The following is a 25043-nucleotide window of genomic DNA, read 5'->3' on the forward strand; positions in this document are numbered from 1 at the left end:
AAAATTGTTTCGTATCACCCTGTTCCACAAGCTGTACATCATCCCGCTCTTCGTGATCACCTGATCCCCCATACAATTTCTGTATCCCGCCGCATTGATCATGATCACAAAGTCGGAAGTATGTCATGCAACAGAAAAGCCTGCTCGCAGTCATTCCTGCCGCGAACCTCATGCGACTGGAACCACCTTCCCGCAGAAGTTGCCGGCACTGAAAATTACGAGCAGTTCAGCGTAGCACTAGCTAACATTGTATATTCAGGCGCTGTTTAATATTCATGTAATCAACTGTATTTTTCTCTCAGTTTTCGTATATTTACCATTCCCCCTGTGTAATGCCACTGGTCTTGAGGGGTAACATAAATAAATAAACAAACAGAGTAATATGCAAGCCACTTACACAACATTCACTAATATTTCTTTCTTTCTGTAATAACGATTTGCAGACAGCCTAAAGACTCATATTCACAGTTCCATACTGTAGAGCGCAGGATAGCGCTTGTGCTGCATCGTTCTTCTTCTGTGTGTGTCATTGTAGGCGCTATTGTTTATTTTCTCAATTACTATGCACCATGTACCCCAAACTGAAGTTCTTCTAAATCTTCTTTGATATTAGCAGTTGCAAATTCAAGCCTTCTGCAGGATTTGAAGGAGGCCCAGGGAGCCGAGGACTAATTTTATGCATATGTAAATGTAAACACCTAATCTATCTGTACTATTGTAACTTGCATTCTCTTTTTTGCTTTATGTACTGTTTTTATATTTCGTGCCATAGTGCTGAATGTCGTAATTTTTGTATGTATTATAGTGTAAATTGATACTGTATGCCTGCTGTCAAAGTGTTTTCTTTTTCTTTACTGTAATGCGCGATTGTAATGTTTATCTCTTATATTGTTTGGTGTACTTTCCATGTTCTTTTAAGGTACCAACTTGTTTTTCCTACGTTCAAAACTGTCATCTAATGGTCCCCTGGGCCTTGTCAAGCTGTGTGCACAGCTTTTAGCCCAGGGTGACCAGCCAGATTTTTCTGGTAAATAAAGTGCATTGACTGATTTATTAATTCATTGATATGCAACTTACAAATGATTGGAAATGAGGGGAACATGTGCACAGGGCAGAAAGCGCGTGGTCTCCCAGGAAACACTGAGGTGGCCCCGAGAAGGGCCTTTAGTAAGGACGACATCCGTTTTGTGCCTCTTCACTAAGCAGCGACGACACGGCATGCGCAGTCCTCGTTTTGCCCGAGCTGTCGAAGCAATCCTTGTTAAAAAAAACACGAGGGAACAAAGTCGTGCTGTGTATGCAGATGCGATCGCCTCGTGGTTCCATTCACGGCGAACAATCATCCGGCAAGCCCGGCTTTTTCGACGGATTCAGGAAACGACTGAAAAGAACAAAAGTAAGGAGCGAAGAAAGGTGCACTGCTTTCAGGTTAGAACACAAAAAAACAAAGCTACGCGCGGTTAACCCATTCAACGAGGCGTGGCGTGAGCTTTAAATCCGATTTCGACAAGGCGTGAGAAATCGCTAAAGAGGCAAAGGCACACTGCACTGGGTGAATGATATAGCTAGACTAAGCGCAAGTCATAACTTCTCTAAAGCCACACTGCACTCGTTTAACCCTGCAACGAGGCCTAGCGCGGGTTCTGATGTCTGGCGCCGATTTCGACAAAGAGGGAACACGGCCGCGAGATTGGATGCCCGCAATCTTCCAGGAAGCAATGAAGCGGCCCTGAAAAGGGCCGTTTGGAGCAGCTCTTCAACGTCAACCTACAGCGGCGTGGCGGCGAGCAGTAGGCCCAGCGTCCGCGGCGAACAATGACATCGGCTTCGGAGAAGCATATCCAGGGAACGATGCTGCAAAAAAGTTTCGTTACAAGCACCGAAATTTGGTGAGCCCTCAATGCACGAGAAAGCTTGCGACAATGTAGTTCAGTCCTTACCTCGTGGTTGAGAATGCGCACGCCCGACAAGCGCGTCAGCGTAGCACAAGCGTTTGCGGGTAGGTAGGCTGGAAATCCTGATTGGTCAAAAAAATATGACGTCATACGCGTGACGTCATAGGTCACATTACATTCAGTGACGTCATGTCCGGTTAGGGACAGGCATGTTTTCCCTAGAATTTTCCCCGCCACAGCTCGTCAGGGGACGGGGCTGCTCGCGAGGAGCGGAGAGGCGAGGAGGCAGCGTGCACTGCAGCGTTGCCTCCTCGGCGTGTCCCCGTCATGTCTTTCGACCCGCCGCGGTGGCTCAGTGGCTATGGCGCCCGGCCGCTGATCCGAAAGACGCGGGTTCGATCCCGGTCGGGGTGGTCGAATTTCGACGGAGGCTAAATTCTAGAGGCCCGTGTACTGTGCGATGTCAGTGCTGTTAAAGAACCCCAGGTGGTCGAAATTTCCGAACCCCTTTCACTACGGCGTCCCTCATAGCCTGATCCCTCACGTGAACCCAGCTTTTCGGGGCCGCGGCAGAGATTCTTTTTATTCTTTTGTCACCCAGCGTATTCAAGGCGCGCTGATTGTGTCGCTCCCCTACTCGCTCCCTTCTTTGCTGGGGTGAAAGAAAAGAAGCCGGACCGTGGCTAGTGCGGTGTACGCATGCCGACTTCGTCAAAAAATTTGGGGGCGGTTTAGCCCTGCTAACTACGAAATATTTTTCGAAAGAAAGTTTTTCATGTGGTCCCGACGCGCTCGCGAGCGAGCGAGCGCGTCGAGACCGGCCGTGCTATGCTTTGGTTGTTTGCTTTGAGAGGTTCAGTCGTGTCGCATGAATGCGTACTTTAATCAAAAGTGCTCCCATCGGAGTGAGGCTATACCATGGGCTGCTGCATAAAGTGCGACAAGAAAGCGCGCCCGGGGTGGATAGAGGAGATTACAAGGACTCTTTTGCGTGATAGGTACATTTTTTATTAAGCGCGTACAGTGACCACATGGGCATAAGTGACACTGATATTGCGTACGCATTAACAATACAAAAGCAATGAAACTTGTATGTGGCTCTTACTCTGTGCATTAAAAATATTAAAATCGTGTATTAATCACTGCATTTCAACACTCACGTTATTGACCTCGATAGCAGTCAGCTCTTCAAAACCTCTGTCGATGTGGTGAAAATGCAGTACGAATGCGTTGAGTGAGCAAGTGTTGCAGTATAATAAGCGGCAACACCTAATGCTGCGCTTCATGCTTGTTTCACTGACTCATTGAGCGCGGTACGTGATTTATCCAATGTAACAATTAGTAGTGTGGTAGTTCACATTTTTTCTAGGTTGGTAAAGTGCCTCGGATGATTATTCGTTCACCGTCGATAAGGGCTTTACCACTGCTGCAAGCGATGCTAGTTTTGGAAAATATGCCAGTGGTGTACGCAAACTATGAAGAGCTAAAGAAGACTTCATAGAACGGCATGCTGGGAACTATTCCGAAGCGTTTCCCGTCTGTTCGGCAAGAAACTACGCCTTTACCCAGAGCAGCACACAAGAGTCAAACCTTAGTTAAATGTTGTTGATTATGATTTAAATTTCTTGAGAAATGAAGAGAAGCTTTTTTTAGATAACACGACGTTTAAAAGCTGACTGGGTTTCTCAAGCGTGGCGGCTTGGCGCTCCACCCCGCCCGCTTGGGCAGTGGGCCGCTCGCGCGATTCATTAGCGAGAGGACACTACGTGCGCGCGGCCCTGAATATGCAGTGAATTTACCCGTCACGGATGCGAATACGTGCAACAATACCTAGGCGCTCGCACGCGAGTGGCGCGAACATATAATTTTTTTTTCATTTTGCATATGTTGTGCAAAGCTACCCCTGCCTTTTTTCTCTGTCGCTCTGCTACGTACTTCTCGCTATCATCTCCCTTTGCCTTTGATTCCACCGGCGGTAGCTCCAATGTTTGAGGTCATCATCATCATCATCAGCCTGACTACACCCACTGCAGGGCAAAGGTATTAGATAGCAATCACCGCGGCCGGCAACATTTTTAATTTTGTTATTGTATTTTTGTCAGCTGTTGCCTCTGGCAAACCACTACTACTACTACTAGTTCAAGGAGGGACTGCAGGGGAGTTGCAGGTTCTTTTTAAGCCCACAAACGCGGGTTAAGAAGAGGGAGCCATTTCCAGGGAACGATTAACATTCCCCCGCGACTTTTAAATCAGCCAGGGCAGCAGCTTGGGCATGTTGGTTGCTCATTTGTGACGGAACAGCGCAAAAACTGGTGTCCCGGTGTTTTACTCTGTTCCATCACAAAAAAATAAAATTAACTGTGCTATGACTTAGGGCCGTTTCACATGCATGCGTTTCTCGCCTGCGACGCTGTGACTGGGGAGGGCCGTCGGTCTAGCCGCAGACGGCCTGCGACCAAGTCAAGTTCCGTCCGGTTGGAATTCAGTCGCAGCGTCGGTGTGTTCGCTCTGCGACTGACCAATGGGCAGCGCCGAGACGGCGCGTGACGTCACGTGGGAGCTGTTGCCGCGGCCACGGCCGGTGTCGAGGCGCGCGCGTCGAGACCGGCCGCGACAACAGCTCCCACGTGACATCACGTCACGCGCCGTCTCGGCATGGGGTCACATGGGAGCTGTTCCCGCGGCGTAAGCAAAACTGTTTATTCTAATCACAACATACGAAATATTGCCTTGCCTCTAAAAACACGCTGGTCATAACATCATCAACACATTCCGTGCAGCATTTCTGTCGCGTTTAATCGTGGGTTGTCTATGCGAACATTGAGCAACCTTGCGTGTCCCTCCGACCGAATTCTCTGGGTGCGCGTTGTATGTGAAAGCACTGTGCGAAAATCGCACTGCGGCGTCACCGACTAGGCCCACTATTTTCGTTCTAGTCGCAGCATGTGAAACGGCTCTTAAGCAGGAGCCTCCTGCGCAAGTTTGGCTCGGACTCGAGCACAATGGTTCTGTTGAAGTCAGTCCTGTTGACAGACGCCTCGAAGGGCTAGGCCACCGCGCTTCGCTCTACGTTCATTTGTTTGACGTAAGCATTGTGCTGCTTCACCTTTCCCTCATATTTCACAGCCTACGACACCAAGCACTTGAAGCAAGGTATTACATACCACGCCTTAGGCCTTTTCTTTAGGATGACTGTCTTTGGGACGGTGGAGGAGGCGTCCGATAATGGTGGCCGGCTTGTGTGTAGTTTACATCCCTTCCTTTTTGAGAATACTGGCCAAGATTTCGCTGACTTCCGTCTTAATCAAAACTTGCTTGCATTTCACAGCACCCTTCGGACATGACTTTTTGGCAGTGTTCTTCCCAGAAAGGCTACAAGAACAAGACGCACTGTTCGCAACATCAAACCCTACTGAAAAAAAGTTCTATGATGCAATGACCTCATAGAGGCTTCATCATAGAATATCGTGCAATTTTTATGATATATCACACAATTTGTATGATATTCTATGACATCTCTAGGATGACTGTATGATTTTAAAGAAATGTATGACATTTCTATGATAATTTTCTATGATCTGTATGATAAGTATATGATATTTGTATGACAAACTGTATGAGTTTATTGCATCATACAACTTTTTCCAGCAGGGAACTGATGAAGAAGGGGGAGGTGTAGTATCATGAAGGGCGAAGGATGATGTGACTCATGTGAGCTGTTGCATAGGTAGGGAGAAATTGGTGTTATTTTTTAAGAGCGCTTATTTTGCAACGGGGGATCGGTTGTGGGTGGTAAGGGGGCGGGAGAGAAAATGACAGTAGGGGGGTCTCCTGTTGTGCCTTTGCCTGCCTTTCTTTTTTCCCCCTTTTACTTTTCCTCGAGCCCCGCCGCGATGGCTGAGTGGTTCCGGCGCTCGACTGCTGGCCCGAAAGACGCGGGTTCGATCCCGGCCGCGGCGGCCGAATTTCGATGGAGGCGAAATTCTAGAGGCCCATGTACTGTGCGATGTCAGTGCACGTTAAAAAACCCCAGTTGGTCGAAATTTCCGGAGACCTTCACTACGGCGTCCCTCATTGCCTGAGTTGCTTTGGGACGTTAAACCCCAATAAACCAAACCACTTTTCCTCGAGTCGTAGAGCGCAGACCGTGGTTGCTTCTGGAGTGCGCTGTTTTTCTGCTCCCTACAGTGAAACAGGACGGAGTCGGCGCCTCTGCGAAAACGGCCCGGAAAGGTCTCATACATGAACGCACTCTTGTCTCTAGGCTGTCATAAAAAAAAAACTTACAACCCGTAATGTGTCAGTCCTGGCGAAGGGTCACTCCATGCGCGAAAGAAATCTCCCAAAAATGATATCAGAGCTTTTGCAGAGGATCAGTTGCATTCTTTAATGCCTTCCACCATGCTTAAGGACTTCCACCAGCTTTGTTAAAAGCAGAGCGCATGGTACGAAGAGTTGCACAAAAACAAATTTCGGACGATTTAGCGCGGTTACTCCACATGCGCAGGTGCGCCCGCACTTCGGTTTTCACTGCGGTTGCGGTGTTCGGATCCATTGCGCACGGATGCTGTTGATGAAGAAATGATATCCAAAACACAGCGCAAGAGACTTGTAATTTAGGATGCGGGATGCTCGATTGCTGCGATGTAGTTGTCTAAATCTGTTCGCGCTGGCCCGGGTTCGAAACCCACTCGCGGCCGTAAAACATTTTTGATTATTTTATTTCAGGTGAAGCAGGCTTCAGACATACAGACAGACCACGTCGAAATCGAGAATTCAAGCCTTAGCGTCGCACCAAAAAATGCGACCCCGTCAGCTGGCTGTTGTTTTACCAGTTTGTGGAGGTGGCGGTTGATAAAAAAACGGCCGCTCGATGGAACCGCATCACCGAGTGGCCGTGGTTCTCGTCTGCTCACTTACTGAAAAATACGGCACGCTGAAAGGCTTTTCCTAGAGCCTTTGCTTCGTTCCTTCTCATGAAACGTGCGTGCACTGTGTTATTATGGCTTGTGTGCAGTATCAAATAAAACAAACCATTGTGAACGGACGAGACCTTTCAGCGGCCGCGTAATTGGTGAAAGCTTCAAAAACCGCGTGTTCTCGCCTTGTGTGGCTAGAAACCAGTCGAATGTAGCAAACTTTCCGTTTCTCCAGAGATCATCTGGCGACGACAAAGCGTCGAGGCTCCAATGTCACTATATCAAAAACAAAAAGAAAACGCTCAAAGTAGAACACAAAAATCACAGGACGTGATTACCACTGTAGAACGCGAGATTTCAGGTGATGAAATTCGTATTTCTTATTTATTTATTTATTTATTTACATACCTACAGCGCCCTTGTGGGCTTTAGTGTAGGGGGAAAGAAGAAAACAATATAAGTGCACAGATGATATAATTCAGCAGCAAATTGAAAAGCATGAAACATCACTATTTGCATCCCTTAATCACACTGTATTGTGGTAATGGAAACACAGGTATGAGAAGTTAAAAGAAATGCTAAAACTCATTAAAAAGAATATTTTTGAGATCCTGGATAAAATACGAAAGGGTCCCGGAAACAATTTCGGCAGGCAAACCATTCCACTCGTGTACTGTTTTAAGGAAGAAGCTGTTCTTAAATAAGTTTATTCGACAAGCATATTCACGCACTTTTCGGGAATGGTCCGTTCGTGCGGATACATAAGTTGGTTTATTTAGATATTTATCTTTATCAATAGAGAGTTTTAGTATCGCGGGCTTTGCGTAATTGCGTGCATAGCGGAATAGCGGGTCCAGAGTGCGCATGCGCAGTGCACTAACGGGGAAATAGCGTTAGCGTACGCGCGCAATTTTCAGAATTTAGCGTTACGGCAGTTGCAGCTTTTGTGCCCTTAGCGTGGAAACATGGCGGCGTCCTTTCAAGCGACAGCCGCCCGCTTCAGCCGAGTCAGCAGCTCTTGCGATTCCGGTCGGCATGTTTACCGCCAACTACTGGTGTTTTTGCTTTTCGCTATGACTTACCTTGCTTCGACGATTAAGTTTAAGCTGCAGTTCTGCACAGTTTTTGAGATACGCTCTCGATTCTGGAGCGCGCAAGCCTAATGGAACCTCAAGCTGCACTGCTGCCGTCTGCAACGGCCCGAAACGCAGTAGACACCTAGCAAAAACGTCTGGAACGAGACAAAAATAGATTTGGAGGTTTTTCGCGGTGTTTTATGGACTTAAATTATGTAAAGAGAGTTTATATTAAATTTACAAAAGTTTTTCAACGTTATACGTCATTTGATGGCAAATATTCTTGTTCCAACGGCTTGTAGTTAACATTGCCTTTACTAGATGGCGCCACTATTTTACGTTTTTGTTTCATTTTATTTCAATTTCGGGGTCATTTTGCAGACGGAAATGAATGCTTCACTAATAATTCGTATAAAAAACTTGGAAATATTATACTTTGGCAAGTTAGCGGCAGTGTCAACCATTTGAGAAGGGCCGTTCGCATCCATGTCAAGCAGATGGCGTTTAACGTTTTCAAAACGCTATACTAAAACTGTCTTTGGGGATAAGTTGCTTGCGGAACGCTAACGTAATTTCCCTTAGGTCCGCTATCACGCTAACGCTATACTAAAACTCTCTAATGCCTGTTCTAGTGTTAAGAATATTGTAAAATAGGGACAAGCGCAGGTATTTTCTTCTCGTTGCTAGCAGCGGCCACCCTAGGTTTTTGGAAATATCGCAAGATCTTTTTGAAAAGTCGTAATTACCTGATACAAAGCGAGCAGCACGTGCCTGTATGCGTTCAAGTTTTGCGATGTTACACTGGGTTGACGGATCCCAAGTACTGCAAGCGTACTCAAGAATAGGACGCACATTTGACATAAATAATGTTTCCTTTAGCTTTGTTGGTGCCTGATTAAAGTTTCGTTTGAGGAAATTTAACATTCGACTAGCTAGCCTTCATAGTTACGTTATCTATATGAGCATTCCATGACATATTAGAAGAGAACACAACCCCCAAATATTTGTATTCTCTTGCGACCGACATGCAGGTTCCATCCATAAAATAAATGGTAAGAATTAGCTGTTTTTTAGTTGTAAACCTTATAAGATTGCATTTGAATAAATTAAGAGACATCTTCCAGGACTGACACCACAAAAAAACGGAGTCCAGGTCGTTCTGTAAATGTTTACAGTCCGCCGCACTAGTGATTTCGTGGTAGATACAGCACTCATCTGCGTACAATCGTACACGGCTGGTGGTACGGTCAGTAAGGTCATTGATATAAACAAGGAAAAGTAGAGGGCCCAAAACTGACTCCTGTGGGACACCAGATAACACAGGCACACTTGATGAGAACTCACAGTCCAGAACAACGCACTGTTTTCTTTCAGAGAGGTATGCTTTAATCCATGCTAAGAGATTGGCCGGTATATTAAGAAGGGACATTTTGTGCAACAGAAGTGCATGGCAAACGGAATCAAATGCCTTCCGAGAATCTAAAAATATACAGTCAACCTGCGTGCCTGAGTTAATTGAGGCTGCAATATTGTGAGTAAACAAGAAAACCCAGCCCTAAAACCGTGCTGCGTTGGTGAAAAGAAGTTATTACTCTGTAGGTGATTAATTAGGTTTGTGTAAATTACATGCTCTAGTGTTTTGCATACCACGCTTGTCAATGAAATAGGTCTGTAGTTACATGTTACGTTCTTGTCACCGCTCTTATGGATAGGAATAATGCTTGCATTTTTCCAGTCAGGGGGCAAAACTTCTAGCTCAAGAGAGGTTTCAAAGAGTAGTACTAAAAAGGGAGCAATAGCTAACGCGCAGTTCTTGAGGACAAAATTTGATATGCCATCTGGACCAGGGACAGAATGTACATTAATCTTCTGCAATAACGACACGATACCACATTCGGATAATGATACCTCATTCATTTTTGTTAAGTTGGTAACGCCTTGCGAAGCGGTGACTGCAGTTGCAGGTTGTGAGAAAGCAGATTGAAAAAATGCATTAAACCTTTCAGCCTTTGTCTTTCTATCGGCATTGTACTTTGTACCATCAATGCCATCTGGAATAGATTGCCTGGTATTTTTCTTGTTTTTGACGTATTTCGATAATTCCTTTGGGTTGGATTTAAGTTTATCGCCTAGATTGGAAAGGTACGTATTATATGCTGTGCGCATCTCTTTTGTAATGAACTTGCTCAGCTCTTTCATTTGTGGGCGAAGCTTTAGATCAGGAAACTGACAATATCTACGAAACAATCCATTTTTTCTGTTTATCAACGTGCGAAGTTCTCTTGTTAGCCATGGCTTATCGCTACGGCGCTTGGCGGAAATGACACGCGAAGGAATGAAGGTTTGTGTTAACAATAGCAATTTTGTTTTGAATAGATTCCATAGCCCATTAATATCAAGGCGTGAGATATGTGATCGGAAGTGGGGAAGAAATGCGTCAAGTTCGGCGGACAGTAAGGCGTAGTCGCCTTTTTCGTAGAAGAACACCTTGCGTGGTTCTGAAGCGCGGCAGGTTTGGGCTGTACAAGATAACTTAGTGACAACCACATCATGATCACTGATCCCAGGCAATGTGGCAACATTTGATATAAGATCGCGGTCATTACAGAAAAATAAATCCAGTACATTTGCGGTAGTACCGCTCGTCTGTAGCAAAGAATGGACAGTAACCATTTCCTGGAAAACAGTGTACAGTAGGGATGCATTATTAAGTACTGGCTTTAGGACCAATCAATGTTCGGCAAGTTATAATCACCAGCGAGTATTATATACGTTGTTTGTAAGCTTAACAGTATATTGCTCAACTCAAACAGAGGTTGGGGACTGCTAGAACCCGGTGATCTGTAAAATGAACCAACTGCAAGAGAGGTGCCGTTTTTTAGAAGAATTTTGCACCACACTGTTTGACAGGATTCGGTTTCAAAGTCTATCGGCATGCTAAGGATACTGTCATGGATAAGAACAAATACACCACCGCCGTGCACGTTGCGGTCTTTCTATAAACGACATAATTGCGCGGAAAGATTTCATTGTCATTAATTGTATCGTCCAGCCAAGATTCCGTTCCGAAGACAATATGCGGCTTCGACGATTCGAGGAGTGAAGCGAATTCTATCGTTTTATTTTTTAAACTTCGACAATTTACTGTTATAGATACTAGGTCATGAGCATCAGTTATTCTTATTTTGTTGGAGGGCGCATTCTGTAGTGGCTACAAAGCAAATAGATCCACAGTGTCTGTTTGGCTGTTGTATATAAAAGTTTGGTTGCGCATTTTCAACTTATTGAAGTTAATCTGAATTCGCCGCCACGTTTCTGAGCAAACTGAAATAGTTTTTGCCTATCAAGTCGTACTTTCCTTGGTAGTCTTGACTACTCAAGGAAACTACTACTCACTGCTACTACTACTACTACTCACTACAACTACTACTCACTACTGAAGCCATTTATTTTCATATTGCTTTCAATACGCATGGCCTCACTATTCTTTCACTCGTGATGTAACTGTGCTTGTACCTCTCAGACGTCAACGCCAACACCGACGATGCACAACCAAGAAACATGCCCTCAACAGCTGTCCATGTTAATACGTCGCAGAGCGTGCACTGAGAATGCAGACAACGAAGGCAGCTCCGTGGAAGATACCCGCTTTCGCTGTGGGTCGCTTGGCGGCCTTGATGTCCGCTGACGCACCCTAGCATACTCTCGACGTGCCGGCATTCATTGTGTCTGAAGTAAATGGACAACTTGCAGAATTGCAGGAAAGCTTATTTACATGAAGGTCTCTTCAAACCAAGAACCCTTGTTCACAGACCGCGTTTCCACTTCCTGCTCGGCTGGCTCGAGGGGTTAGCGCGAAGGGGGATGAGTCAGTAGCCCTCCATTGTATTGTTCTTGGAAGAAGGTGAGGGGGGCTGCTCCCTAATATGCCGGAACCTGAAGCCTCGATGCACGCCTCCAGCCATCGAGATAGTGTAAAAAGAAGTTGCCGAAAGGTTACCATGATGCGTTCTCTTGACAAGTACCTGTCCCGACCCGCTCCTCACATCGTTTCCACAACTTCTCTCTTATATTGACAAAGGGACGTCTCCCCCCTCATTTTTCGAACGAGAATGTTCGGTTGAAACATTGTTGAGGGCACTCGATATGCTGAAAGTGTGCTCCAAGGGCCCTTCTTTGGCGTACGCGCTCAAGGTGGGCGCTCTTGGAATACCACAGAACCGGTATAAGCATGCGCACTACAGGAGACGTCACCGGACCACCACCGGAACGCACGGGCGCTCGCGCACGCGTAGGAAGCGGGGTCCGGTTTACGACATTCGGAAGACAGCGGGGCTCTCGGCGACTCTTTTCTTTATGGCTTGAAGCTCTATCAGGTTCCCAGAACTTTTCGCGGTTCGAGTTGCCCTTCAGAGCACCCAAGCTCTTTTCTTCACGGCTCGAAATTACTTCCGTCGGCTTCAGAGGGGGAGCCAGCCAGCACCAAGAACATGGAGGTGCATGCCCTTTTTCGGCGCCCGTTCGGCGTACGCCGTCGCTATACTGCTTGCAGCATCGGTTCATGTTTGGTAAACTTCGGTATGCCAGGCACTCGGGCAAGTGGTTTGTCAGCGGAACGTTTTATCATATCCGTTCTAGAAGCCGCGCAGCAGCTGCGTGAAAGTGTGGAAACGATCTGGCTCCCGTGAGAAAGTCGGAAAGAGGAAAACACATTGCGTTAGAGCTGCGCTGGCTGGACTGTACAGAACAAAGACCAACACGTACTGGTAGTACACGAATCCGTGTAGGCCGGTTTATTGAAGTGAGCGCAGTTCTAACATTGCAATCGCACCAACTAACCCTGTTACAAGTAGAGATGCCGTGTTTTCGGTATCTGTTAAACTCGGTTAAACTCCGAAAAATGACCCCCGCGGCATTTTGATATGAATGCCAATAAACACTGATTTTCAGCTGTCATTGATGAAAAGAATGCCAGTTTCAAGTGAAGAAAGGTACTCTACTTTTTTTTCTCTAGTTCACCCGGAACACAGCCGCACTGAACTGTCCTTGGTACCATTCCTTTCAATCGAAACCAAATTTTGTTGTCGCGTTCCTTTGTCTTCTCTTTACCAGCGTGACGGTTTTCAAGTTTGTAGGTCAGGCATAAGTTTCCTGTAACGAGGAACGCAACAGGACACGAGAGTACCCAGGACAAGCTCCCCACCCGACAAAATCTTCTGCTCTTTCCGCTCAGCAGTGCTTACAGGCTCCAGGGGAATACGGCGGGATTTTCACATTGCCTGCACGTCTCTCTCATTGCCAGTTTGGCAACTTGCCACTGTGGTTCCCCTGAGAGCTGGTACTTTTTTTTTTAGCGTTCATTCATGTTCTTGGTTTCTGGAGAGCAATCAAACAAAAGGTGAAAAGCTCGAGAGCCTGCTAGCAGTACTCGCTATCCCCGAAGACATGACTGTATATATAGTTTTTGTGAAGTGTAATCAGGTGGTATAGAACATCGAAGCAATAAACACAGCAATAAAATCATTGGAATCAGAGGAGGCACTTGTCTGCCGCGTGTACTCAATCCTGGTTCATCTAGCCTGCACCTTCACTGGTCAATACCTTCCTGAATGGTCAGCGTTTGGTGCGAAGACCGATCTATTCGCTACTCGACAAGCTATGAAGTCCGCGAGAAATATATGCGCAGCTTCCGCGAAAACTCACTTGATAGCGATGACTTCTGGCATCAAGTGCAAGTTGTGGGCCCGTCCATAGAGCAGGAATTGATGACAAAGAAGTCTTTAATGGATTATTTTCGCCTGTTGTGAGCTCTGCAGACCACCCGTCTTTGAAAGAGGGATCTCAAGAATATTCGCTGTTCAAAATTATATCTGCTGACGTTTGCTTTGACAGCTTATGGAGAGCGCGCTGTAAAGAATGGCCGGTCTTGTTAAAACCATCTCTTGATTTTCTTGCCATCCCCCCATCAAGCGCAAATGTAAAACGTGTGCTTTCTGACCGCATTCCTCCGATGGCTGATAAATCTCTCAATGTACGTGTCCATTTTTTTTTTTCACTATGTGTAAATATAACATTTTATACTATTTAAAGCCTTATAGTTCCATTACGAGAAAATCCGGCGCCGTGCGTTCGTCGTTCCAAGTATTTGCGTGTGTATGTACTACATACACTACAGACAATCCAAGCGATGCCATCACTGGCAGAGGCTCAATGCGGTGGCAGTATTCCCAACTACATTCGCGCCAAAATTTTGAATAACCTTACGTCGTACAGCGTTCCGTTGCTGTCATAGCATTTCTCTCTTTTTTTTTACTTGTTTGGGCATTAATTCATTGGGTAGGGTGTTTGGTATGTGTTTAATAAAAAAATTCAGGTGTGTTATATTTTCTCCAGTAATTATACAGCCGCTTTAAAACACCTATCCCGATAAATGCCGGTTTCTCTCCGGCATTGAAAGTAGAAAGCGAAAAACATCGAACCAAAGAGAAAAAATAAACACCATATAACCCCCAAATGGAAAAAAAAAGAAATACTGAAAACACGGAACCCTAGGTTTTTTAGTGAAACGCCTTAGCAACGAAATAAAGCACCTAAGCGCTTTCCAAGAGGCGCCATATGGTGCGTGTGTCATTATTACAGAGGACGAGGCAAGCACAAGGGCCCCTGCCTCATTCCAGATAGACGCAATTGCAGGCCAAATCTATTCAGGGTGTTTCTCGGAACTTGAACCAAAGATTACAAAAAAAAGGGTTGCTGCGTAGCTAGGCGAAACCAACGACATGTTGTTGCTCACTGTGTGGCGCTCCTCAGAGTATTTCTTATTTTCGCTTAATTAGTTACTTATTTAAGATCAATGATACATAACTTTAACGTTTACTGTAAGGGAACGTGCATTTTGTTAAGTTGTACAGGAGCGTTACGAAAGAACCGACCCCGTGGCCCTTTTTTCGAGTTTTCATGGAATGCTCGCTAAATATGAAAAAGAAAAAACACTTCATTGCGCTCTTGCGCTACTGCATTGTAGCGCTGCCAAGCGCGTTCTGAATGAAGCGTGCGCGCTCACCTTCTGGAAGTGAGCAGTCGACGCCGCTCTTAGCATAATCTTGAAAGTGCGATCAGCACATTCTTCCAGCATGGAAAGCGCACGGCGTGATCTGCCAATTGCGATAGGGCTTTTTTGAGACATCGCGCAGGCAAACAAAAAAATGAAGTGAAAGTAGTGAAGTCGTGTATTCCAGGTTAGTCTTCGTTTTTTTTTTTTATCCGGCGGTGAGGCTTCTTAGTGTTCGCCTAGGTCCGTCTGTATGTCTGGAGTTTTCTTGACCTTAATTAAAATTAACTAACCGAGTGGGTTGCGAATCCGGACGGCGCGATTAATTAGTTTTGCTGGCCACTGCATCAGACCACTACATCACTGCCTTTTGTTCTATGTACATGAACCATGTTCAAACCATATGGAAAACAGTAGCAAATCGACATGACACGTAATACGACACACCTCAGCAGCACAGCACTCGCTCTTACATCACCGCAGCCGAACATCGCGTGTCCTAAACTACCCGTCTCTCGCGCTGTGCTTTGGGTATCTTCTGCATCAACTTGCAGCCGTGATCAGTGGATTCGAATATCGAAACCGCAGTGCTAAAACACCTAATTCGCATTTGCCGTAGCCACGACAAATGGACCAAAATTTATTTTTGTGCCACTCTTTGTGCCTTGCACTGCTCTCTTCACAAAGCTGGTGGCAGTCCTGCGTAACCAGTACGTCAGAGAATGCAATTGATTCTCTCCAAAAACTCTGATGGGATTTTTGGGAAATTTTTGACCGCTTCAGTCAGGAGTGGCACATTAGCAGCTGTAAGGGTTTTTTTTTTTTTTTTTTTTACGTGACCCGGCAAGGATGCGTTCATGCATGAGACCTTTCAGGACCGGTTTGGCAGACGCGCCAGCTTTGTCGTTCTCCAGCGTCGGAAGTAAAAAAACAGCGCACTTTAGAAGAATTCGCGGCCTGCGGTCGACGGCTCGAGAAGTAAAAGGGGAAAAAGAGAAAGGCGCACACAAAGGTATAGCAGGAGACAGCACCCTCTCCCTACTGCCCTTTGCTCTCTCCTCCCCCTTACCCCCGCAACCGGCCACCCATGTACCCCTGTGCCCCTGCTCACATCCTTCTTCGCGCTTAACACGCACGAGAAGACGGGACAAGCGAGGAGACACAGACAAGCGCTAACTTTCAACAGACGGTTTATTGCAAAATCGGGAGCATGTATACACATCTCCAGAGTGGCAACAAAGAACAGGAACGAAGATAACATCAACAAGACACACACCACCTCGGTAGCCATCTGCTTATCGTGCCAGATATGCAAGCTCTTTTTTGTGACAAATTAACGGAAGGTTCACTGACACCATCCGGTCCAGAACGCACGATGTTCGACGCTTCAACAATCTCCCTGGTAAGTTGGTCGCGGTGATGGTACAAGATTACAATACTACAGGCCCTGCTCGACTCGACGGTCCCTTTGCTCGACCCCCTAGCGTATACATGAGCCCGACAACCGGTTCCCGGCCCGACAGCCTGCTTAACCCGACTTTTGTCGGGCTCATGTAAACGCCCAGATAGAAACAGCCGGTTGACTGCAATCCCCTTTTCTGTGCTGTACCATTGTACTCTTTCGACGACTCTCTTGGGGCCCATCTTGACGTGAACTGGCGACATTCCTGAGTTTGCTCAGAAGAGGGAACTGCTTTCACAAAGAATGCGAGAGTGTCGCCTGTGAAAGAGACCTTTTGGTTGGAAAACAAGCTTACGCAGAAACTGACTTACAGATTTCTGCAAATGGTCCATTGGTGGCTCGGCATGCGTCCACTATTTAGAGAGTAGTGTGCGTGAGTGGTTTGGGGATGGAGACAAGTGTGTGACTGCGTGTTCGTGCTTTGTTTTTAGTTGAGTGCGTCGTCAAGGGCAGGTATTGTTTGGCATGCATGCGAGCCGCAACACTGCAACGAGCCGCACCCCCCCTCACCTGCCCTCTTCCTATCTCTCAACGTTAAACCTATAATTTTTCTTTCCATACGTTAGCGTCCACGTTTCTGCCCATAGGTGAGCACCGGTAAGACAAAGCTGTTGCATACTTTTCTCTTGAGGGATATTGGTAAACTGCCACTCATGATCTGAGAGAACCTCCTAAATGCGCTCCTTCCTATTCTTATTCTTCTAGTTATTTCGCTCTCGGGATCCGGATCAGCGCTCACTACGTGCCCTAAGTAGTAGTATTCCCTCGCCGCTTCCAGCACCTCGCTACCAATTGCTATTCCCATCAGAGACTTTTGATCATTTTTTGGTTTTCTGCGTATTAAATTATAGACCCACAGTACTAATCTCCCTGCCTTAACTCGTTGATCATGTTTTGCAGTTCATGTCCTGAGTGACTTAGCAAGGCAATATCATCAGCGATTCGCAGATTACTTGAGTATTCTCCATTAGCGTTTATCCCAACTTTTCCCAATCCTGGCCTATGAATACCTCCTGTAAACAAGCGGTGAATTGCATTGGCGAGATCGTGTCTCCTATTGGAATTTCATTGCGGACTTTATGGAGGACTATAGTAGCTGTGCACCCGCTATAGATATCATCCAATATTTTTACATAAGGCTCTTCTGCCCCCTGATCCCGCAATGCCTGCAAGACTGCTGAAGTTTCGACTGAGTCAAATGCTTTCTCGTAATATATAAATGGCATATATAGGGGTTGGTTATACTCTACGCATTTCTCTTATCACTTTATTGATAGTGTGAATATGGCTTATTGTCTGTACCCTTTACGAAAGCCTGGATGATAAACTGGTTGGTTGAAGTCCAAGGTTGTCATGACTATTAGCGAATACCTGATCGGTCAGTAATTTTTCAAGTCCTTGGCGTCTCCTTTCCTATAGATTAAGATGATGTTAGCGGTCTGCCAAGCTTCTGGTGCCCAGTTCAGCGAAACTGTGCACTTCCGCGACTGCAGTGCCGATTCCGTGCAGCAGCAGACTGCATCATGGCAGCAGACGACGGACTCGCTCAATGCAGCTATGCACGGACGACGCCGACACATCGAAGCGTCCAGCCAGCGAATGCATGCTGCACTGGGTCCAAAGGTCGCACATAACCAGTAGGCATCTCTTCGCTGCGCACATCTGTGGACGGCCTCCTGTGGCATGAGGGGAAAACGGCGACACTTGAAAGGAACCGACAAGGGTGTCCAGCGTGCCTTGCGAGAGGCGGAAAAGATGCTTGAAATCAAAATCCTTCTCCGCCTCTATGACCGTTGGCAGTAAGCAGCAGTTCAACTTTTTTATTTTTTTTCTGCACAGAAGCGAAGAAAAACGTGTACATGCGAACGATCGACACCCTGAAAACCACGACCGCGCACCAGAGGCAGGAGGTTTGCACGACTTCGTCGTTCGTTTCTGTTCGGCACCAATGCCGCGCTGTGCCTGCACTGGTGAAGGGAGGGTGGCACTTATTCTGCGCCGTCATGGGCTGGTTCACATCGTGTAGGGCGAATCGAACGGAGCAAGTCTCGCTCCTTCTCTCAAGGTCCTGCGCATCCTAGCTAACCTGTCGAAAACTGGTGGCTATGTCACTCGCTCGAAGTTCACAGGTGTTTACCAAAGCTTTTGAAAGCATGAGCAGCGAAGATTGGGCTGAAACTTGTGACCGACATGCTTAATATTCCGCCCGAAAGTGGGCATGTGGTGGGAAAAGTGCGAATGAAGCACGGAAACGTGCAGACTGTATTTAAGCTTCTGTACTTAATTACAAACCTTCCGCGTCGTAGTGGCGACGAAAAATTAAGAATGAAAAGAAAGTTTGCATCTAGAAACCTGAATTAAAAATACGTCCGTTACATCATCATGCCTTCTGAATACTGGCTCTTCATATTGTCTCGATGGGTAAAAAGGCATTCAAAGATGCGGCAGTCATATTGCCAGTGCGAATGAAGTAGTCGTCAAGAGTATTTTCTAATTTCCCGCTTTTTGATATTGGCACTTGTGGCGCCATGCAGCGGCACAAACGCGAAACCACTGCAGAAGAAATGCAGCGAGTAGGACGGGACGCGATGAAGCAAGAAGTGACACAGGCAGCAATGCTCTGTGAGAGCAGGCGGAGGTCGAAGGTGTATCACGTGACCACATTGTTTACCTTCCCAGCATCCTATGCGATGAACGCGCTTGCAATGTGCGGACGGTACGGCGGTCAGAGTAGACGCGTTTGAAATTCCGTGCCACGACCAGCAAAAACCACGCATATTGGTGCAAAAATAACTTCTATTCAGACGTTACACATTGTAACTTTCGCATTATTAAAGCCAACCTTTTTCTCCGCATCCCTTTCTCCAAACTTCGCTGACTGGCTGTTTTAGTCGAGTCTTGCCCAATACGTGCCGAAGTACAATACGAAGCGAGTGCAACGCTGCGGGCGTTCCACACGCGTTCGTGATACGGTTGGAACGCTGCCACAGCTCTTGCCGTCGAGCGTCTCAAGTAGTTCCGCGAAACGATGAGGCTTCGCCGCCGCCATTTCGCTCTCACTAAAAGGCAGATGCTGATCATCCGATGCCGAGTCATTCGTGTCTTCTCTGCTTTTAACGGAGACCGCGCTGATTATCACGAGGACTTTGGCGGTCCTGGGCCGCCACTGCTGTCGCGCACAAGTCGAGCCAAAATGACGAAAACACTACCAAAAAAAGACATGACGCGTTTGCGTCACGTGACTTCCTTCGCACTCCGCCGCTCCGCCTTGCGCGCGGGTGTGCTCTCGACTGCTCTCGGCGTCGCCAAACTGCTCCTGTTCTGCTATTGGATCGCATTGCTCCTGTTCCTGTTCGCCCACTGCAACGCAGCTACTTTTGAAAGAGTTCTTTTGGTATGCTTTTGAGTGCTCCTGTTCTGCCAATGGAATGCGCCATTAGACCCGTCTCGTGCGCTGTATTTATCATGTAATGGAGCGAACTCTTCATGTATACAGAATGCGGAACTATCAGCGTAATCGTTCTACGGTTCTACTCCCGCTGTCGACATCACATTTTCGAAGTACCTACCAGTTCTTCTGCTTGACGCAGCCAGAAGTCTTGCGATGTTTTCGCTTGCCCATTGTGTTGTTGAGAATGGCAACTACGAACGAGATTCAAGCAGACTGTCACAAAGTGCGCGCATGCCATATTTTTCTTTCTTTTCCGACCGAGGTGGCCACGGCGCCGGTTGTATGCGGGCATGTCGCGACGCAGCGGCGATGATTTTGCCTCCCCCCGTGTGGGCGGTTGACCCCTCGCGACGCTTTGGGGTCAAGGCTACGCCGCCCCCTCCTCAGGATTACCGCCAGGAAGCGAGTGCTTTCACGAGGTACGGACGGGAAGCGGCCGGTTGAATGCCCCCACCCCCTATAGACCTTATGCGAAATTGCTGCCATCTATCGGAGAAAAGAAGAACCAGTGGAAATCCGCCATGTTGGAGGATGACAGAAGCTCGGTCCGCCTCTGCTGTGTGGATTTAGGAGTGCCCTGCGTTAGCTTCCTTACTGCTGTGCTGGCTCTAAAATCTTATTTACTGACACTTGAGCCTGTAAACATGACTGAATGGTCAGTCGACGTGTTTCTGCTGCCCAAGTTTCTAAGTGACTTCGCAGACACTTACTACGCGTCCAAACCACTTTCTGAACGCCACCGAGTACGGAGCTACAAGTTTTGCACGGAGTCCCACGTCAGTTTGCCGACGCTGAACACCAAGAAATGTACGAAGCAAGTGTAATTTTCGTTTACGGCTAAAAATGTGCGCATTTCGGTCTTGTTTGAGTCAGTTTTTATTTTGTTCCATACTTTTTGCGGACGGGCGTGCTGCTTGAATTGCTGTTGTTGTGGTTGCGTTTTCTGTGTGTTGTGTCGGCGCCGAAAGCAAACGATAGTAAACTTCACGCTCATGTTGGTAGTGTGCGACGCTTTTCATTTTCCTTGAAAAGTTCATACAGCATTTGTTTGTTTGCCCTAATGCTCTAGAGCCCCTAGTTTGCCCTAGTGCCCTAGACCGAGAGAGAAAACATTTTATTATTATTACCGGGCATATAGACCCCTGGGTCGTCGCACGACCCCACTACATAAGTGCTTACCATTCTTGGACTATCGCCGTTAAAAAACACGCAGCCCGTGAATGCAGCAGTGCCTATGGTTTTACCACGACGAGCAAGCAGTTGTGCACTGATATTTTTGGAGGATTCTACACGCTTTATGCATTCCCGCTACTTTGCAACTATGGTACCGCTTTAGCGGCTGCCCTCCTTTCTTTTTTTTTTCTTTACACAACACACGGTTTCGTGGAAACCGGCCGGTTCAGTGAAATCGCTACACGCATATATAAGCCGTCGCTCCACAAAATAGGCACCTTTCCCTGGTCTAACAGAAACGATTGACTGACTTGCAGAGCGCAAACGTTCTGTGCCACGGGCACTTGACCCTTGCTAGTGTTTTCGGCGAAACAAATATTCGCACTAAAAACTAACGCGTGTAACCGCTGCAACGGATAACGCTAGGGGCGACGGTTCTCACAAAGTGCGACCCGTACCACTGAACAGCTGATCACGATTACTCTCTTGCGAGGCCGATAATCGCAGCACTTCACGGGAAATCGCAGCAGAAAAACAGCTTTTGTGTGATATTTTCTTCGTGCCTACAAAGCTTATTTCTGATTTCATTTGCTACATGGCGATAACGAAATGTGTTGCGCGATGTCTCGACATGTAGGGACGGTTCTGCAACATTTGTGCCGCGGATGTCGGGGATCGCAGTCCAAAAATAGAAATGCGCTCAAATGAAGCGTTCTTGCCTTTTTTTTCCCTGGGCTTCTTTGTGACCCTTCTGCGTACAGCAAGGCAATGAGCAATATGTGAGCATACTGAGGGCGGTGAAACTCGAGCGCGCGCGACGAGCGTGTACCAGTACGTGCTGTGAATCCGGCGGCTATCCTCCAACATGGCGGATCGCGCACGGCGACCGCTAGATGGCAGTGCATTTCGAATAAGGTTAGGGTGCCTCGATGCCCTAAATAAGGTCTATTCCCGACCTTCGGAGGCTTCTCGTTAGGACCGTAGCTCTCCTTCGCGTCCCCTTCAGTTTCTTCGTGTTTCTTCTCCCCCCTTCTCAACATCTGTAAATCGTTGGTGCACGGGGCCGAGAGGATTCGTTTGCTCTTGTTTGTTTTTTGTTGTTTGTTACGGGAACGCGGTGGCGGGAAAACCGCGAGCGAGTTAGTTGGCTTGGAGATTTCGGTGCGTGCGGACGTGTCTGAGGTCAGCCAGGGAAGTGGTCGGCAAGCGAGCTAAGGCGGGTGTCTGACGCGTAGAGCGCGGCGACGGCGGCCCGAAGACGCGTGGCCCAAGTTCGCCCGTATTCGCAACCCCCCCCATCAGCCCCGCGCGCTTCCGCAGCCCGACGCTCCCTGCGACCGGACCTTGCCACTACGCAGCTAAGCCACCGTTTCTCACCACTCGCTCTACTCTTTTCTTTGTTCTGTCGCTGTTCTCGCCCTATTCTTTTGTACATTGCTTTAATCGTGTAACTTTGTTGTATAGTTCTCGCCCTGTTGTTTTTCCTTCTTATTGTTAACAGTTGTTTGTGTTCTGATTTTGTGCTTGTTGTTCGCGTCGCACCTGTGCATTACCGCTATTTTGCTTGGCTTGTTTTGTAACCGTTTGTTCTCGTTCTTGGCCAAGTAAAGGGGTTGCTAAAGAAACTTGCCTACGCCTCATGCCTCCGGTCAACGGCTAATCAGGCGTGGCCCCTATCGCCGGTCAGCAGTCGATCCTCATCTTCCGCACGCGGGGTGGAGAAGTTTGTCGCTCCTCCCCCTCCAAATTTACGGAGAGTGCAGTAGTGGGCAGGTTGGCCCGAATAATTATAACTTCGGCGTCAATCAAACATCAAGCCGCCCACAATATCCTGACACAGACAAAATAGGGCTGATCGCTGCCACACCAATTTTTGTAACTCGCGCGGTACGCTGCACCACAAATGAGTCAGCGCTAATGCAGCCGTACTTTTTTAAAAAGCTATTGCGCCAACGCTAGCAGTAGTAGTGGTTTTTTTTTTATTTTGGATTGCATTGAATATGGAAGATAAAAGCATTTTTTCTACCCCGGCATCTGCTATCGCTGCTGGAAGCACGTGAGCTGGGGCAGCGGAAATGAAGGATAGCAGGCAGTGTAGAAGTGAAAAGAAAGAGGGGAGGGGATAGATGAAAGGACAGGAAGAGTACACTGACAATAAATCTATTTGCATATATACATGATAAATATAAATATATACAGGTCGCACACGCGTGAAGGTCTGGTAGGTTCCGGAACGTTCCTGGGAGTGGGGGGGGGGGAGAAATATTGTCTTTGCTTCATCATCATCATCATCAGCCGGACCCACTGCAGGGCAAAGGCCGCTCCTATATTCCTCCATTAGCCCGGTCCTGTGCTAGCTTCATCCACTTGACTCCTGCAAACTTCTTATTAATTATTAATGTTTCAATTCATTGTAGCCGTTTCAATTTCACATAATTGCATCCTCGCTTATTGTATATACACTTTAAAATTGGTTGGTATTTCATAATTACTGACACCTGCGCAGACCGCGCAAGTAAGTAAACGGATTCGAAAGCTCAGAAAAAAACATCTTTAATATTTCTGAATTCGCACTCGCACTGAAGCAAGTGTGAACTGATATATTCATGCAATTAGACATGAAAGTAGGCACGGTACAAAGCTATAGTATCGCAGACTGACGAGCTTCAAGGCTAGCATGACAAGAGGACGTTGGGCAGGAGAGGTTTTCAAAGGAGGCCGAAGGTTGCTGTTCGTTCTGCCGTTCTAGACACGAACTCTTTCATAACGGCATCCAAATGCCGGTCCGCAACTCTCTAATTGTGCACGTGGAGGAGGAGAAGGTGTGTCAGCCGCCTCTGCGTCATTCGATTCCGTAGAAATGTTTTTACTCTCCTCAGAGCACTGAAAGATCGCTGTCCTGAAGCAGCTGACGCAGGCACAGAAACCACGAGCTGCAGATGCCGGACTACCTGGCCCATCATATTAGGCATGTCTGGAGACTTCCCCTGCAGAATTTATAAAATATGTTCACTTGCGACCGTACCCTCGTCACGCAGGAGCGTTGGGAGAAGCACGAGTTGCGCTGAAAGCCTGCTGATGTCAAAATCTGCAGCGTGTGCTCCTAAAAGATCATTTAGGTCGTTTGACGCGAAGTTTCGACCTTCAGCAGCGTCAGTCAAAATGCGCTCGAGGCTAATCAGCTGATCCATTCCAGGCTGTTCAAATCGCCGTCGGATCTCAGTGGTAATACGATCGATAGCGGCAAAAAACTCCTTGCTCTGTAATGACTTGCCGTCAAGCGCTACAAGCTCCTCAGTCTTGTCTGTGAATTGAAGCCTTCTGGGCGGCTGCGAAACTCTGGGCGCTCGAGGTTCCTTTAGACCTAACTCTGTTGCTCTTGAATTCGTCTGCTGCCACAGGACATCAAATGAGGCGTCCGATCGCAGCCCTAAGCGGTCACAAAGAGCCTCTGCTGCTTCTTTTGCTCCTGCAGCGCGGTAAACTGGGCGTTGAAGCATCCTCGCTAATTCCTCGCACGGGCCAAACAGGGCTACAGAAAGGTTGATGTCCAATAAAGTTTCGAACTTCTTTAATACTTTCTCATATCCTTTTAAGCCTGCCTCGCCAGTGCCACTGAGAGAGCTTTGAGCTTGCACCAGTTCCTGCAATGCACCCTTTCATAGTTCTCAACGAACCGTTCCATTGATTTCACTCTTACTGTCCCCCTCGTTGGACACAGTGGTAGCAGTAAGGTGTTCTGCCTAGATCAATCTTGCTCACCGGCATCATTACCCGGGGAAAGTACAACGCTCGAATAAACACTCTTGTTCTTCGATTCGAGTATTGCATTGGAAACATCCTTTACAAAGTTGAGAGCATCGCCGATGACATCGCAGTTCCTTGCGGCCTCCTGGAGTGCCAGGTCTAGGCTGTGGATACTGCAGTGCACAAATACTGACCGTGGTTCAGATTCCGTAATTCTTTTCTGCACGCCAGTAAATCTGCCTGCCATGTTCGCTGCCCCGTCAAGACAG

General features: G+C 47.3%; 1 pseudogene; it reads right to left on the bottom strand.

Moving 5' to 3' along the window:
- Positions 1-23735: 23735 nt before the first annotated feature.
- LOC149354510 (uncharacterized) lies at positions 23736-24218 on the bottom strand (annotated as a pseudogene).
- Positions 24219-25043: the final 825 nt, after the last annotated feature.

Source organism: Amblyomma mixtum, chromosome 3 (assembly GCF_055824585.1).
Source record: "Amblyomma mixtum isolate Tamu chromosome 3, ASM5582458v1, whole genome shotgun sequence".
NCBI classification, from domain to species: Eukaryota; Metazoa; Arthropoda; class Arachnida; order Ixodida; family Ixodidae; genus Amblyomma; species Amblyomma mixtum.